General features: G+C 37.7%; 1 long non-coding RNA gene across 3 annotated transcripts in view; it reads left to right on the top strand.

The window, feature by feature from the left end:
• LOC139035062 (uncharacterized) overlaps positions 1-18003 on the top strand; it is a 62903-nt gene extending 44900 nt beyond the window's left edge. For all 3 annotated transcript variants that reach the window (XR_011487575.1, XR_011487573.1, XR_011487574.1), the window contains 2 exons: positions 17253-17373; positions 17809-18003. This is a non-coding gene — a long non-coding RNA (uncharacterized lncRNA). The remainder of the gene's footprint in view (positions 1-17252; positions 17374-17808) is intronic.
• The last annotated feature ends 201 nt before the right edge of the window (positions 18004-18204 follow it).

Raw genomic sequence — 18204 nt, 5'->3', positions numbered from 1 at the left:
CTGTGTTTAGCTTTATTAAAACAAACTGTTCTCCAGGAGGAAATTGTTTCAATGCAATTTTAGAACTCCATGTCACACAGAAATATAACAAAATATATCTGGTAAAATACAATCCTTCATTTTTCAAAAAATAAATTATCCTTCCATTTTTATTGGCACTTCTGAAAAGATTAGCCATTTTGGAACATTTTGAACTTGCTGGAATTTAAAATGTCCATCAAGAAACCAGGTGGTAAATGGTCTTTTAAAGATAGCCTTAGCAATTCCTCATTTCGTTTCTGTACATCATTAATACTATAAGTTACTGGCTACAGGTTTGCCCTTCATTGTGCCTCATTCAGCTTAGCTCCTGAAAAAAAAGTCCAAGAAGAAAAGAAAAAAGGAAGTTACAGAAGAATTAATCATGATGTGCAATCTCTAGTTATTACTAGGCTGTTATGGGCACTTTGATTGTTATGGACTGAACTGTGTTCCCCTTAAATAATTATGTTGAGGTTCTGATCTCCGGTATCTCAGTGTGTGACCATGTTTGGAGATAGGGCCTTTAAAGAGATGATTAATTAAAATGAGGTCATTAAGTGGATCCTAATCCAATCTGACTGATATTCTTTTTTTTTCCATTTATTTTTATTAGTTGGAGGCTAATTACTTTACAATATTGTAGTGGTTTTTGTCATACATTGACATGAATCAGCCATGGATTTACATGTATTCCCCATCCCAATCCCCCCTCCCACCTCCCTCTTTACCCGATCCCTCTGGGTCTTCCCAGCGCACCAGGCCCGAGCACTTGTCTCATGCATCCAACCTGGGCTGGCGACTGATATTCTTGTAAGCAGAGGGAATTTGGACACACAAAGAGACACCAATGCTATAAGTACACAAAGGAAAGTCCAGTGAGAAGGGGGTCATCTGCAGGACCAAAGGAACAAGAATGAGAGTGCTTAGAAAAAAGCCAAAGCTATTTTGATCTTGGACTTCTAGCTATAGAACTGTGAGATAATACATTTCTGCTGCTTAAATCACCCACTCTGTGATATTTTGTTACAGCATCATCACCTAATGCATTTATTCTCTACCAACGTGGAGGACCATCGATCAGAATAATACTCCTACTTCAGTCACTCCTCTCAACTGATTGGTGATTTGGGCAATAGGAAACTGGGAAAGCTTGGCTTGACTCTACTCTCCCCACTCCCTTCTTTCTGAATCTGCCTGCCTCCACAGAGCATGTACTCCAGTCTGATGTTGGCCAGAGCATCTACTGGACCTCAGCATCTCCATTGTTCTCGCCTTTGTCTCTGGAAGCTTTCTGCCTACTGTGACCATCATTCTATTCTCATTCATGCTACAGGTTTTATAGTAGTGATCTTGGCCCCTAAAACTCTTTCCCAGTGCTTCCAGTACCTGTGTGTTTACATTTGTCTAATTCTGGGATGAAACTTAAAAATAATTCCACTGTTACCCCAAAACTAAGCCATATTCTCAAGAGCTAATTATTTATGTCATTCATCGAGTTCACCTTTTGTCTCCATTTGATACCATTTTGTTTTTACACTTTGCTTCCATGTCAGGTGGCTTGGAAAGGGAAATACTTAATTTACATGTTTAAAACTCAACATTCAAGAAATTAAATATCAAGTTAAAATAATCATAGATTCTGAATCTGTTCATGATAAATAATTTATTACAGACAAATTGATTCTGGTCTAAAAGCTAGATGAGCCAGCAACTCGACTGCTGCTAGACGCATTTTGACTCTTCTCAACTACAGCTGAAGAGTTGGTTGGTTTTGTTTAACCTGCCACCTACCAATCAAATTTCCAGTTTGTGCATGGTCTCATTATTTTCATTTCTTACCTGTTTTCTGAGTTTTGGAGACTTTATTAATTGTAATCCACTTTTCATGAAAATGAACAGCAAGCTCATGAAAAAGAAAGAACTAATTTCTGCTAGGATGTTTGGTTTTAATAAAAAGGGAAATATTAGCTTAGTAGTCTTCTCAGATTATTCAAACTATAAAATTAATATAATAATGACATAATTAAAATTCACTGAGTGTTATATGTTAGTATGTATATATTATAGCAGAAACCTGCTAAGTACTGCATAAGCATTATCTCAATTTTTATAACAACCACAGGATGACAGAGAGGTACAGTGTTTAGATACCTTACCCAAAATGTCATCCAGTTGGAAAACAGTGGAGCTGAGAATTGAACTTGGGCTTTCTGACTCCAAATCTGATGTATTCATCACAAAAAACTTGCTGCTTGCCCTAGGAATGGGCATTAAATACCACTCAGAAACTTCCACCCGGAAAGACACAGAACCAATTTGGGAAGTCAACTGGAGAAGGAGACTAACTGATGAACCAGTGACTTAATTCACATAAAAATAATTGTAAGAGTTTGAAACATAATTCAAAAATAATGTCTCTCATTTTTTTCCAATAAGTCCACCAAAATTTTTCTTCTTTTGTGAAATAAAGAAAATTGTAATTTAGTCATTGCTGTAATTGCTTTAAACAATTGGTGGCTTTTAAATCACAGTCATATAGCCCTTGAGAGAAAAACAAAAAGTCCAACTGATTTTGCCAGCAACATAAGCTTTTAGTGTTATAAGATTCCAAAGTAAACTGTCGTCAGAAACAAATACTAATATATATGTACATACTTAGCCAAACTAAACTTACACATGAGAGCTAACCTAAAAGTTACCTAGCACAAATAAGTGATCAAAGGGCCTGTTTCTACTGAACTTTTTTATAGAACAAAAATTCCCATTTGGTTCTTCTTTATTATAAATAAACTTCCTAATTATTAGCAGATTTCTTTCATTGCTATTGCAATCATATTCTTCTCTATTAAAATCTAAATCTGGATCATGGGAAAATAACAGTGTAAGTAGAGTGAATCTTGTTTCATATGCTAGATGAGCTAAGTATAGTTCCACAAAATGCATGTTCTCTGATGAGTTGGTCACTCACAAAAAAATGACCTCAAATTCGATATGAAGATCCCCAAACCACCTGCAGAGAAATTTAATGAATATTAATGTTATTCTAAAAGAGATGCTAGACTTGTTAGTGGTGAGCAAGAATGCTTAGATCATGCTAATGTTAAAGCCTAACAGATTCCCTAAATGCCTTTCATGTTGGTGCCAGATTCCTGTTTCCATAGCAACCTGCAGTGAGTTAAGAGTACTGTTAAACTGTACTGCAATTTTGCTTAGTCTCTCTGAAAGAAAAATGTCAGAAGAAACCATTTCTCTATCCATGATTGTAATCAGAGATCCTCCACCTCCACCCACAAGCTTCTGTTGTTGCTCCTGAAGAAGAAATTAAAGGTAGTAAATCAGAAATCTGTTTAACGATGTACTGTGTTCATTAGCATGAGGTGCAGACCCTCTATTGGATCCAAGAGTCATGTTTGCAGCACATTAACGTTGAAAAATCTGTAGAAAGGGATCAAAACAGATAATGGTGCCAAATAATGAGCAGGAGGAATAATGAGGAAAGCATCTATGCCCTGATTCCTGAAGGCTGCTTTTAAATTGGCTAAAACAACTTCCTCTAGGATAGTGCCTTACTGTCCTGTTTTTGTAGCTCTGCTATTCTTTGCAGTTTGAAAGGGATGAAAATATAACGAATATTTCTGTTGTTCTGTAAGGAATCGAAATCAAAGCTCTGACAAGGGATATCCACCCACATGTTTGCTTCAGCTTTCCTAATTCGTTCATTATCCTGCTCAAAGCTCAAGACCAAAAGATTCACCCAGAATGACAGAAGCCCCATGTCCATTGGCAATTATCCCCGACCACTCAAGGGGGAAAATGCAACTGAAAATCAAAGGTCTTGATCCATGGCATCATTTATATGAAACGGAGTGATAGGAATGCAGAATCAATTTTTAAAGCCATGTTTGTTTTGCTGTATCACAGAACACTGTAGCCAACACTTATTGCATACCTACTCTGCAATATGCTTTATATGCATCATGTTATTAACTGTCATACAACTGAAAAAGATAGGAATTGTTAAAACTATCTCCAGCTTTACAAATGAAAAAATTATCTATGTGAAATGCCTAAAGTCATCAATAACCTAGAAAAATATTTAAAGTAATCAGAGATAGACTTTGTCCCTCTAGGTATTCTTCTGCTGTTAAAAAATGGTAATACTGATGAAATAATAGTACTAATAATATATATCAATTTAAATATAGATGGATAGGTCAATATATATAAAAATACAAATAACTTCAGGCTCATGCCAGCAGTTCAACCGAGTGAAGCAGGCTGGTTGAGCAGAGAGACAATAGAGACTGGTGAGGTCTGCGGCCGGTTGGATTTCAAGTGTCCATTCAAAGAAGGCAGCTGTTTAACTCCCACTGATGTTTGTCATGCCAAAACATAGGCTTAGCATGGTCAGATTTTCTGACTTTTCAAAACAACCCACCAATCCCAATTTTCATGTGAAATTTATACATTCTTAAATGTGAACACAAAAAGAGGTATGAGAACCAAGAAAAAGATCTGCCCCAGACTTCTTTATTGTTTTCTCCCTGTTGGATATATTCACTGCCATGTACGAAATAGATAGCTAGTGGGGAACCGCTGTATAACGTAGGGAGCTCAGCTCTGTGCTCTGTGATGACCTATAGGTAGAAGAGTGGGATGGGGAGGGCGACAGAGGGTCCAGATATATATACTTGTAGCTGATTTACGACCGTTGTACAGCAGAAACTAACATGGTATTGTAATTATCCTTCAACTGTGAAAAATATTAAAAAAAGAAATTAATCAAACATCTCCAAACATGAAAGTAATTTCAAGAGGAACCTCTTCCCCACTCCCACCCCCAAATACTAAGGACAGAATTTAGCAAGGAAGCAAGAATGGTAAAATTTTAGTTATTGGTGAGTCCTTCTGATAAATAAAGTACAAAGAATATCTAAAAGTACTGCCCATCTGTGATTTTTCTTCTACTTGCTGAACTTCTCATGGAAACTTACTACTTCCCCTTTTTTTTATGTTGTAGTTTTTACACCAAACAATTGAAGTAGGACAGAATTCTATTTACTCCTTAATTAAATGAAATAACATTTTTCAAAAAAAGTTGTTCTATCATTTTCTTCTGTGTGATGATACAAGTGGCAAGTTTAATTTCATTCAGCTGAATGACAGCAATGAGCACAGAGCAGAGATGAGTAATTTAGATTTTCAGAGCTCCTGCTACTGAAGTTATCCCAGGTGTCAAGGATAGGGAAATCTTTAAGACAAGCACCTCTCACAGCAGCAGCCCCTTTCAGACAGTCAACAAGAATAAGCTGAAGTTTACACTGGAAAATGTTGACTATTGATTTTCTTCATACGTTTACTTTTGATGACAGAAGGTCAAATTACATTACTATTTCTATATACAGAGAAAAATAGAATATAGTCTTTGGTTTCAGCTTAACTGACTCATTAAATAAGCAATAGAATTTTCTTTCAGGGGAGAACATGGATATACATGTTCAAAGCATGTATTAGAGATTTTCTAAGGCAATGTTAATGTTACATTACATATCAATAAGTCATTTTGTTGGAATAGTGATGTTAGATCATTACCTCATAATTTTATTAATACTGCAGTCATTAGTTGACCAAATAAACAACCTTAAGTTACACAAAATGAGCATGATCATAAAAACAAATTTGAGTGCTCACAATGGTCCAGCAACACAAATAATAATACATAAATATGACCCCCCACAATAATTCAGGTTTTTTTTTTTTTTTTAATTTACAAAGCTGTGAGAGACTGTAAAGCAACCAAGCTCAGCCAGCATTCTGGCATTAATAGCAGCCATCAGACCTAATTGAATTTTTCAAATGCAAGCACATATGGATGGAAGTAAAAATTTGTTTTCAGGGAATCTGAATTTGAAAGTCATGGCAGGGAATCAGAAAAAATACCTGAATCTACATGTCCCTTCATTTGCATACTATATTTCATATTATTTACTGCTACTTCATAATAATGATATTAAGCACTGATATGTTTAGTTCTTATTAAGTACCAGGTATGGCACTGTTTATACTAATATATATACTTTCTCAGTTAATGCACACAACCCTGAGAGACAGGGATTGCCATCTTAATGTCACAGAGTAGCAGACATGCTCCAAAGAGCATAAGTAACTCACTTAAAGGCTTAGCTGGTAGGGACCAGAGCAAAGATATGAAGCCTCCCTTTTTCAGGCCAATGCCCTCACCACTCCAAAATTATAATCCTACTGTTACACTACAAAGGTAGGACTGGACATCCAGGATATGGGTGGATTTCTCTAAATGAAAAAATGTGGGATTCCAGGTTGAGTAAGCCATTTCATTTTGGAGGGTACTGTCTCCTCATCTATAAAATAGGAGTAATGCCATTGCATTTCCAACTCCATGAACTTATTATGAAGATCAAAGGGGAAATTTATATGAGAGCAATGTGGGCAGTAGAGATAAATAGCTAAATCAATTGAGAATATGAAGATATGAGAAAAGCTTTCTGCCCTCCCAATATTTGCCTAAAAGTAGGACATAAATTTGTGAAATTATCCTCCCCTGCCCCCTGCATAAGGAAGAACAAAAGTTAATCATTGGAGGGACTTCTCTGGTAGTCCAGTGATTAAGAATATGCCTTCCAATGCAGGGGACCTGGGTTAGATCCCTAGTCAGAGAACTAAGATCCAAAATGCCACAGGGAAACTAAGCTGATATGCCACAACCAAAGAGCCCATGCCACAACGAAGAACCCAGAACAGCCAAAAAGAAAAAGAACAGTTAGTTATTGGAGACAAGTCTAAATCCTTATCAACACAGAGAAGACACTAAAGGAACCAATGTAACAAACCGTGCTCAAACTGGTTCTTATCGACCATTCATTTTTCCATATGTTTGCTTTCTGCATATGCTGCTCCTAGAAGCTACAAGCCCTTTGCTTTTGTCTTGTCACTTCTCTAAAATGTATCACTATTTTGTTAAGATGCTATAGCTGAACTCCACTATGAGCACAGAGGACTTATTCTTCCCTGAAGATCCAATTCCTCATGCCCTTATGTGTGATGTTCCCTTTCTTTCAATTGTATTACCTGTCTGTTAAATTCCTATACATCTCTTAAACCCAGCATTAAATACTGCCCTTTTAAAAAGCACCTCCTTTACCCACATGTATCATAAAACTGGGCTTCCCTGGTGGCTCCAACGGTAAAGAATCTGCCTGTAATATAGGAGACCCGAGTTTGATCCCTAGGTCGGGAAGATCCCCTGGAGAAGGGAATGACAACCCACTCCAGTATTCTTGCCTGGAGAATTCCATGAACAGAGGAGCCTGGTGGGCTACCGTACATAGTGTCCCAAAGAATCTGACATGACTGAAGCAACTTAGCACACACCCACTATGAAGATAACATCTTCTTTCTTCAGGTAATCATAATATATTTTCTCCCAAATTTCTTAGTTTAAAACAAAATTGATTTCAATTTTTTTTTGTTTTATTTTAAAATAAAAGTGAATTAAGCTTAGAAGAAGAAGAAAAAAAGATGTTGTGCAAACTCAAGTGCTAGCCACCCCATGAGTTACTTATATCTGAGTACCCCCCTGTGTCTGTCTGTGATGTGCTAATACACTTGTTTGTCTTCCTCTTTGTCATTTGTCTTTTATTAGTCTGATTTATATGACCCCAGCCAAGGAACCTCAGATGGATAGAAAGAAAAAATAGTTTTTTCCTCTCCTAAACTGAGATCCACTTAGAAAAGTTTTGACTGAAAATATCCCAGAATAATGGCCTCTCTGAGTTTGGGCCCATTCTTTTATTTATTTATTTATTTTTTTCCTAGTCTCACTTCTCCAAACTGCATCCCCACAGGGACAGCCTAACATAAACATTACACCACCCACTCATCCCAGAATTCCAGGTTCTTCCATATACCCAGACCCTTTATACAGTTTCCTATCCCAAATGCCATAATGTCTCTTCATCAAACAATAAACCACTGCTCACTTTTTGTGATCAAGCCTAATAGTCACTGGTTGACAAAGATTTCCAGAACTCCCAGACATGGCAGTGATCCTCTGCATGCCTCATGTCACTTACCACGTCCTGTGTATAGCAGGGTGTCCTATTTGAATGCAAACTAAATCAGGGTGTACACGTTATTAGCAGGCTGGTGGCCACAATTCGCATGAATATTTTGCATGAAACTTTTTATGCATTTTGGCTAAAGAACAAGGGAAAGTTTTGTTTTATTTGTGCTTTATCTGTTTGTTTCAAGTTCTTAAGGAAGAAACAAAAATGAAAAACAATGAAACATATGTTCCTGCCTAATCCTTTGGATATGTTGTTTTTTTTAGGAAATGAAGATTCACAACTGAGGATACTGCTTTTCTGAGAGTTTCTGAGACCTTGAGTACCACTGGGCTATAATATAGAATGCCCTACTAACCAAATCCTACTAAGTAACTCAATATCAGATCATGGGCAATTTTTCCACACCACTGTGGTCCAAAGAAGAGGTGTGGCTTAGGGCCACCATCAATAGTGGCCCTAGTGAAGTTCCTATTAGCAATTTAATGAAATCAAGACAGTTTTCCTTCTCTCCTCCTGTGGCTTTCCTAATCAATGTGTCTACTACAAAGTCCCTGTAGCTAATGGTTCAGTTCCTTTACCAAAAGAAGCATCCATGGTTATTTCTAGAAATCGCTGGGGATAATTTGCAAGAGGTGAGATGGTCCCAAGTGAGTAGTTAGGGAAAAAAGCAAAAGAATCTTTAAAGCATTGAATTACAATTTTCTAGAGCGTCTCAGATAGTAAAGAATCTGCGGCCCCTGTGTTGGGAAGATCCCCTGGAGAAGGGACTGGCTACCCACTGCAGTATTCTTGCCTGGAAAATCCCATGGACGGAGGATCCTGGTGGGCTACAGTCCATGGGGTTGCAAAGAATTGGACACAACTAAGCAATTAACACTTTCACAGAGCATTAAAGGCCTAGCCTACAATTAGAAAGCTTAAACTGCCAATGTAATTACCATTCTAATTGTCTCCTCACATGCCTATATATTCCTATAGGCTGTGCAAGTCTTGTGATCATGAGCAATGTCTTGATAACCAAATTTAGTGCACTTCAGTCAGCAGGCACTCCATGCATGAGTTTTGAATAAAGAGCAGAATTTGGATATAGATTCAATGAATTGGATATAGATTCAATCAAAGCACAGAACTGATTGTTGCTTTGAGCAGATATTTTTCACAACCATACCTACTTTTTGTATGTAAGATAAATTCTTGCAAAGTTACTTAGAATCATGGAACAGGAAAGGGAAACTGAGAAAATTGTTAGACCTAAACTTTTAAGCAAAACAATGTAAGTTAGTCTCCATTCGTATTCTGTAGACCATGCAAGGGCTCTCCACTGTTAAAAGGGGCTCCTTTTTCAGAAAACGAGTAGCATAGTGATTTGAAGTACAGCTTTAAGAGTCAAATGCCTGGATTATATCTTTCATCTGTCACTCTTGAGCTGTGTAATCTTGGCTAATAACTTGTGTTCATGCATTTCAATTCTCACTTGTATAATAGCAAAAATAATAAGACCTATCTTGTAGAACTATAGTAAGTATTAAATTGTTGTTGTTTAGTTACTAAGTTGTGTCTGATTCTTTTGCGACCCCCACGGACTGTAGCTTGCCAGGCTCCTCTAAGAATACTGGAGTGGGTTGCCATTTCCTTTTCCAGGGGATCTTCTAGACTCAGGGATCAAACTCACATTTCCTGCGTTGACAGGCAGTCTTAACTACTGACCTGGGAAGCTCTAGTTAGCACTAAGTAGTTATAATTAAAGTTTTGATGACAGTTCCTCACGCATGGTCAGGATTCATCAAGTGTTAGCCAGAGCTGATATTACTTTGCTGAACTCTGTCTCAAGTAGAATGATCTTGGCTTGCCTGAAAAGCTAGAAATTCTGACCACATACTCAGGCTTGGGTTTCCTGTACCTCAGTTTCATTTTTGTAATATTGATACTAGGACTGGATGGACATACTGAACATCAGCAATGATGTGCTACATTTTTGGAATAGGGAGGTGTTCCCAACTGCCTACAATGTGTTGCAGCTACATTCCTGGCCTTGTTAAAAAAAAAGATGTCAGTGCTTTCTCAAACTTTGTCTTTGGCCTTTTCTTTTCCATTTTAACACTGTTCCTACGGCTCATGGTTATTGACCTCCTATAGAGAGACTAGTTTCCTGGTGATGCGTGTACTCGCAGAGCTGCAAGCCCACAAATTGACCAATTGGTGGGTGATAATAACTTGTTCCAACTGGACCATTACTCTGTTCCAGAGAGTTGCAATTAGAATCCTAACAACTGCCATATGAGAGAACGCCTAGAGAAAAGGTTACAAAGAAGGGGCATAGAGGTTTTTAGGAAACACATGAAGTCATAATGAAAATGAGGATTTGTATTTAGCAAACAGATAGTAAGTCAGGAGAACAGTTTCTGTTCACTGACTTTGTGCCCATTTCTCCTGCAGGTAGCCTCGGTTTGTTTTCTGATGGCTTATGTTTGAATAATCACAGTGTCAGTCCATTTAAAACAGTTAACTGTGAATAAGATTGAGATGGCCATGAACTCAGCAGAAGTCACTGCATTCTGAAAAAGTCAGGCACGATAAACACAGGCTCTGTAGAAGATTAGGGAAGTGTAGAATCTAGATTTCAATGGATGCAAAGTGAATGTGCCCAGTTCGGCAAGTGAAATTAATATGTTTGTCAGGCACTTTTGTGTATATTGCTTTTTCTCTATAGACCACAAATGCCAAGAGATAGAATCCAAGCTCCATTTTTTTTTTTTTTGTCAACCTCATTTGCCATATTACTGAGACTGCAATTTATCTTTATCAAGCTGTATTTACAATATTATCATGAGTCATGGGATATTACAGGCTTTCATTGTTATAGGTTTTATGGTGAGGCCATTGGAAGGAGTGCTAAAGAAAACAGAACATCTGGAAAGAGATGTTGGCCAGTTGCTGGGACTAGTTTTCTTTCTCTCTGATTTTTGATCATATCACTTGAATGTTTTCAAGACTTCAGTGGTTTGCCATTTCCATAAGGATAGAGTTACAAGATAAAGGACTCTTAGTTACATTTGAATTTCAGATAAACAAGGAATACTTTTTTAGTGGAAGGATATTCCACATATTTCACATGTTGCATGGGACATACTTGCACCAAAAATTATTTTTTATCTGAAACTCAAGTTAAACAGTCTTATATTTTCATTTACTTAATCTGGCAAACCCACCTTAGGGCAAAAGTCTCAACTTCATAGCCAAGCTCTACATAATGTTTCTCTAGTATAGATATACTTACTTGGTACTTTTTTTTGCTCTGATCTTGTTGTACTTATTTCAGTTTATTAATGAGTTCTGCCCTATCAGCACCATGGCCTTGCATAGCTATTCCCTTTAGTCTAGGAAGCTCTCTGCTCCACTACCAGCCATAGTTACTACTTTTTTGCCCAGCCCAACAACTTATATTTGTTTAAATATTTAAAAGGTTCACCAGGAAAGTCAATATTGTATACTCTTGCCATTGTTATGGTTTCAATAGAGGCAATAATTAAAAGCCCTGCCTCAATCTCAAATTAAGGCCAACTGAGAAATAAGATAAAGACAAACAGAGAGAAAGCAAAATTGACTGAATAATATAATTATAAATTGGCAGCCAGATGGACTTCTACAACTCTCTCTGAACTAGACTTAATCTCCCAATTGCAGGTGTTGTAAAGAGCAGGCCAGAGAGTTGCTCCCAAAGCAGGGGAAAAACAGAAAGACTGAGCTGAATCTCTTCTCCGAAACTGATGTGTCAGACAAGTCACTCTAGAGGGGGAACTAGCGGGAAACTGAGAACCTTCTATCTAAACGTTCTTTTCCAGAAGCTGAGTAGAAATTCTCTCCTCTCTCCAGTCCCCTTCCCTTTGAAAAATCAGGAATATAAAATTAGTACCTGTCTCCAATGTCCCCAGCTTTTTATTTCTTTAACCCACTAAGTTTATTCATTAAGTAAATGGTCAGCTATTGATGCCGCTGGTTTACTGGTGGGAAGATACTAGGATGATAATGCTATCACCTTTCTAAGGCTACTTCATCATATCAGACATTTATCCTTCAAAGTCCTTCCAGGCAACTGGTGGGCAATTTAGCTTTTGCATCTAAAAGGCTCTGAATTGAGCCAGAATGGAACCAGCTTCTGAACCCTGGATAAAACTCCATTCTTTATTTAGTTTTTCATCCTAATTTACAACTAGGCACATTCTCTAAAAGCAATCCTAAAGTAGTCCCAAATTTGAATAAAAAAAAATCTCCTATTATAAAAACATAGATATGAAAGGAGATCTGAAGATTATATTATTTTTTTTTACAAGTTAAGACCAAATAGAATGTAAGATTCTTTCATCACAATCACCCAATTTCTTATTCTGCTCATTCTGACTCAGAGAGCTCTCCAGTGTTATGACTGGGTAGAGTTGTGACTGGGTAGACAGCTTCTACTAAAATGTATAGTTCCTGAATGATGTTCATTGTGGAATTAATCCAACCTAAAATCTCTTATGTGCCATAGTTTTTTCTAATATTCGGATGTAAAAGAATATCACAACATCAACCCCAACCTACAAAATTTAAAAATTGAATCTCTAGCCTCTACAGAGATATAGTTGCCAGAACCCAAAACTCTGTACAGTCCAGACCCATGTTGCTGTTGCCAGAAAAATGAGAGCAGAAGCTTAGTAGCTGAGGAAAAGAGGAGTGATACAGGGAAATCTTCATTTTAGAGATTTGCCAGGATGCCTGTTACTTTGTGTCGGTTATCTGAAGGCTTTGGTTGCTTAGTGGCTCAGCTGTGTCTGATGCTTTGTGACACCATGGACTGTAGCCTGCCAGGCTCTTGTGTTCGTATGATTTCCCAGGCAAGAATACTGCTATGGGTTGCCATTTCCTTCTCCTAGGGATCTTCCTGACACAGGGATCAAACTCACTGCTCCTGCATCTCCTGCATTGGCAGGCAGATTCTTTATCATTGCACCACCTGGGAAGCCTATCTGAAGGCTTCTGCCTATGAAATTAAACTCTTATTAGAAAAAGCTCCTGCAAGCTTAATTGTAATACTATGTTTGCCATTTTCAAGGGGAGAATAGAGACGAAAGATCTACCTATATATATTATCTTAAGCCTCAGAGAACAGCATTGGAGACATCCTTGCCATCTTTCAAAGACAATAGAACTGAGAACAAGTAGCAACTCCCATCATGAGATCTTATTAGACACTGCCTCTTCTCCATCTGTCATATACAAAATCTCTTCTTCCTGCTCCCCCTCTAGCTCCCTAGCATTAAGGCTGGGTTTTGTGTTTTGTCTAGTGACATAGGCTCCACCCTCTTCTTATGAGAAATCTTTGTCTTCTGCAATATTGGTCATTGCCACTGCTCCTTGTGATGAAAATTCTTTAACACTTGGTATCTCTTTTCCATATTGGTTTATACTAAAGAATCATCAGTTTCCCGCATTGTAAATACTACTGATGCTTCTGAACCTGAGCAACATGGGCCTAGTGAGAACCAAAATACCCGCCATCTGCTCCTCAACAACTTGCCTTTCCAGGTTCCTTTAGAGAAGTAACCCCGTATCTTCTAAAAACTCAACTCTGTTTTTCTGTTCATGGTACTTCATTATCATTATTGATCTAGAAATAATACAACTCTCATGTTCTTTAATTCATTTTGATCTTTTTGAATTTAATTTTTTCCACTGTTACTATCCCAATGACAAGAAATACACAGATTTTTAAATTATCTTTCTCTGTTTCATTTGTTCAGCAAGTTTGACTTCTAAAGGCTGAGTAATATATGAGTTAACTCATGAGTTTGCAAAAAGCTCATGGAGTTGTTTCTCTATGTCAATTCAAAAAGAAGCCAGATTCTCCATTGCTTTCAAAATATTAATTAATTGTTAATTAATAAAAACTGACACACTTCTGTGATCAATACCAAGGTATGAAGCTCTGTAATCTAAAAACCATGGTCAAGGCTTGCTGTGCTGTGCTTAGTCATGTCTGACTCTTTGCAACCCCGTAGATGGTAGCCCGCCAGGCTCCTCTGTCCATGGAATTCTCCAGGCAAGAATACTGGAGGGGGTAGCCATTCCCTTCTCCAGGGGATCTTCCCAACCCAGGGATTGAACCCAGGTCTCCTTCATTGCAGGCATATTCTTTACCAGCTGAGCCACCAGGGAAGTCTAGTCAAGGATTAAGTAACCAATAAATCAGTACTAACCTAAGACAGAAGCTTGTAGATAACCTAAATGAATCCTAGAATTTAGCCATGATGTGTTCCCCCAATTAGTTCTAAACCATGGCTACATAGAGAAAAGCAGAATTTGGGGTATATAAGCTTGCACTTCTTCCCTATGCCTGGCACAAAACAGGTATCAGTGTTTGGTAGCCCTCACTGAGATTAGCTGTCTTTAGAATTTGAAGATTCAGTCTGCAGTTTTCATTGAGAAATTCAGTAAATGCAGGAAAAAATGATTCTGCTCAGTAAGACCTGAAAAAGCTAATGTATTGAAGTACTGCCTATGTTAAGATGAGGTTTAGGTAGGACACATAGACTTCTTTCCTTTATGACTTGATCCCTATGTGTCTTCTTGGATCACATCCCAAGGTCAGTCATAAAGGCTGCAGTCCCTGGTGACAAGCCAGTGTCACCATCTCTAGTAACAAAAGTCAAAGCCAACACAGATACACTTCCTAGAGCACTGCCAATTTCAGTATCTCCTCAGTTTAAGTCAAAACCCTCAATCTCTACTTGCAATAGATTGATTTTGTTCTTAAATGCCAGTTTCTTGCATACCCTTCTCAGATATTTGGGAAAAACTATAAGATGATAGCGTATAAGGGGCATCAATAAATTACATGTTTATTTTCTCTTCTAAGTTTAGAATCTATTGAGAAATTAAGCTCAGGACAGATGGATGATTATCAAAATATTAGCTCATTTTTAGATATGTAAAGTTGATTGGAGAATGTAGTTTAGCTCTGATACTGAAGTCTGAATTAAACCAATCTTCACAATTTCTAGCTTTCCCTGTGCAGGTCCAAAATCCCTCTGCTGAACTATCTTCTTGGAGAAGTGAGGATTCAGAGGTGTGCAATCCCTTGAGGTTCTTTATTCAAAAGAGAGAAACCAGAGGGTTTCTCAGTTCTCTCCTGCAATCCACCATTCAGGCAGGCATTCTGTTGTTGGGGAAGACATTAGTAAGGAGTGAGGGGGCGAGAAAAGACGGAAATGAGAGGAGCGGGGAATCTGTGGTTCCAGCTTCTATGAGTTTTATAGCAACTCTCATTTTATGTGTCTTCTGATGTAGAACATTTGAAGGCAGGGGTTCCTTTTGCCTTGATTACCAATGTGTTCTTGGCATCTGGGAATGTGCTGGCACTCAGTCAATATTTGCTGGATGAATAAAGGACTTCATGGGCTCACTAGTATGGAATTCTGGGCACCAACCAGCATTCCAACCAGGTTGGAATTCTGCAACCAGTCTGGTTGCAGCAACCGGCATGGTGTCACCTGGATGTCCAGACGGAAGATCCAGATTCCTTCTACTCTCTTCCCACAGCACAAGAGTAGCTAGCATGTCTCTGATGAAAAGATATTCACTGTGTCACTGTCCCCTGTGTGTCCTATTTCTGGCAATGCACAGCATCACTGAATAGCCCCAGGGACCCATCAGTCATTCTCCTCTTCTCATCCTATGCAGTGGCAGCAGGATAATATTCTAGACGTCTGTCCCCTGAGACCACTGAGTAGTTCTCAGAAATGTAACCTCCTCATAGAATGACAGATTAACTGGGTATCTTCAATTATAGAACATTGCATACAATGTTTATTTTATTTTTCCTAAGCTCCGTTTTTAATGTAAAGTTGTAACCCAAAAGTTTTCACCTTGATGACCACATGGTATAGAAACAGGTTTTTCAAGAAGCATGAACACTTTAAAGGGAAATGGTGTTGATCATAGAGCCCGCCCCCCCACCCCCCCTGCCTTTTGGTCTAATGTCATGTGGATGTGCTGGCATCAGACATGTATGCGAAGAAAAACTGAATAAATGAGGCAGCTCTACATGGGAACTCCCTGTATCTTTTCAAAGGACTGGAAGTGAAATCTTTCATAGAAAAATTAAATAGATCAAACATAAATTTGGATGAAGGCATTTGCTCTATTCTATCCTGTAGCTGGTATGATATAACTGATGGTAAGTGAGGAATGGACTGCCCTGCATAAAAATTACTGTAACTTATAATATACTTAGTATGTAAGTCAGACATGGTACTTTATGCCTACTGCACGTGATCTCAATTATTCTTCATAACTATGAAGCAAGTATCATTATTCTCATTGTACAGATGAGAAAACTGATGTGTAAAAAGGTCACCTAATACACCCAAAATCACAAAGTCATTATTACACATTAGGATTGGAACATAGGTGTGTCTGTTACTGGAGTCCATGCTTAGTGTCAATATGCTATAATGCATCCTTTCCAAAGAGGAAAGAAAGTATAGAGTGATTGGATTGGCTCTCATTTATAGAGTTTAAAGGGGAAAGCCAAAAGAAAAGTTCCCCAAAAGTTCATTCATCATCCTGTTTAGTTTACCTGGTAGGGGTGAATTTCAGCAAATAGAGTTTGAAGAACTTTAAAATTTTCTCTGCCATAAGATCCTCAAGGAACAAACACAGAGACAATGGAAAACTGTAGAATTATTTGGATTAGAGTCTGATACTCAAGGGACTTGTAAACAAGTTCTCATTTCAATAAGAACCAAAAGCTTTAAGTAAAATTAGTCCAAATAAAACTGTCTATTTTGTATCAGATGGTCAGTACAGGGGGCTCCTGCATCAGAATCATGACCTGACCCTCTGAATCCTCTTTAGTGATTAAATGGCACTCCAACAGAGGTGTGTGTTGAGCAGACTCAGCTGGTTTTAGAGGTTGTTGAGTTAAAAATATAAATAGTATCTCTGAGGTCCTATAATAAGTATGATCTACTAATGAAGTTATTAATACATACACACTGCCTAATGGTAACATTTCTATTATAATTTCCACAAAATAAAACTTATCCTCCTTTATAACATTTGTTTTTCTTTTTTGATGTTCCTTAGGTCTTAAGAAAATTTGGTGGACACAGAACCATGCCCGTAGTTTCTAAATACTTTCTCAGAGTTTTTCTTCTGAGTTGCAATTTAATTACTTATGTGGCTATAAAAGATAGCCCACATTCAGGTAAATGCTTTTGTCAACAACAGCACCTAAAACTATGGGCTAACCAGGGATCTATCCAAATGAAGCACAGAGTTGGCAAAAGCTTAGTTGTTGCTTTTTTTTTTTCCATTCACTATATGGCTTCTGAGAGGACTGTATGGGCTTTTTTTTAAGTCATCTTCAGAGCGTCAGACTCAAAACAGGCATTAGCATAACTCTTGATCAAATTCAGAAATATTTTGTTCAACGTCTTGGAAAGGGGTCATGTAGACCTTTAAATAGCCAAAGCCTTATTGAAAGGGGAGATTACCAGCTTCTCTAACAACCACTTTGATTTGAGGCTGGTCTGATCACTGAGGGTCTTCCTGACAATTCAAAGCATACTCATTGTAACTTAGGACAATGTAGCTGAAAAACACTTTAAATTCATTTGACAAAACCCTCTTGTTTTAACAGGAAGTCCATTCATTCACTCTACAGAGAAATACTGTGACTCCACCATAGCCAAATATTGCTCCAGGTCCTGGGAGAATAGCAATGAAGACAGCAGGCAGAAATGTCTTACTTATGGAGCACACCTCTTTTGAATTGATTTGATCAGTCATACAGTATTAGAAAGAAATGGAATAAAAAGACTTTCATTGCCTTTTACTATACATGTCAGTCTCATTATTTAGGTTATAATCTCCTTCATTTCTCAGTTATAGCCTATGAACCATCAAAACATTGTTTAAAGTTGCCCATATTTTCCACGTTATTCTTCTATATGCTCCCAGAGTTCTTTTTCATAACTCTCTAATGATATCTTTAATTGTTTCATGTTATCTTTATTTATATACTTAACTCTCCCAA

Source organism: Odocoileus virginianus, chromosome 5 (genome assembly GCF_023699985.2).
Source record: "Odocoileus virginianus isolate 20LAN1187 ecotype Illinois chromosome 5, Ovbor_1.2, whole genome shotgun sequence".
Lineage (NCBI taxonomy): Eukaryota > Metazoa > Chordata > Mammalia > Artiodactyla > Cervidae > Odocoileus > Odocoileus virginianus.
Note: the sequence above shows the minus strand (reverse complement) of the source record. Positions and strands in the feature narration are given on the sequence as shown.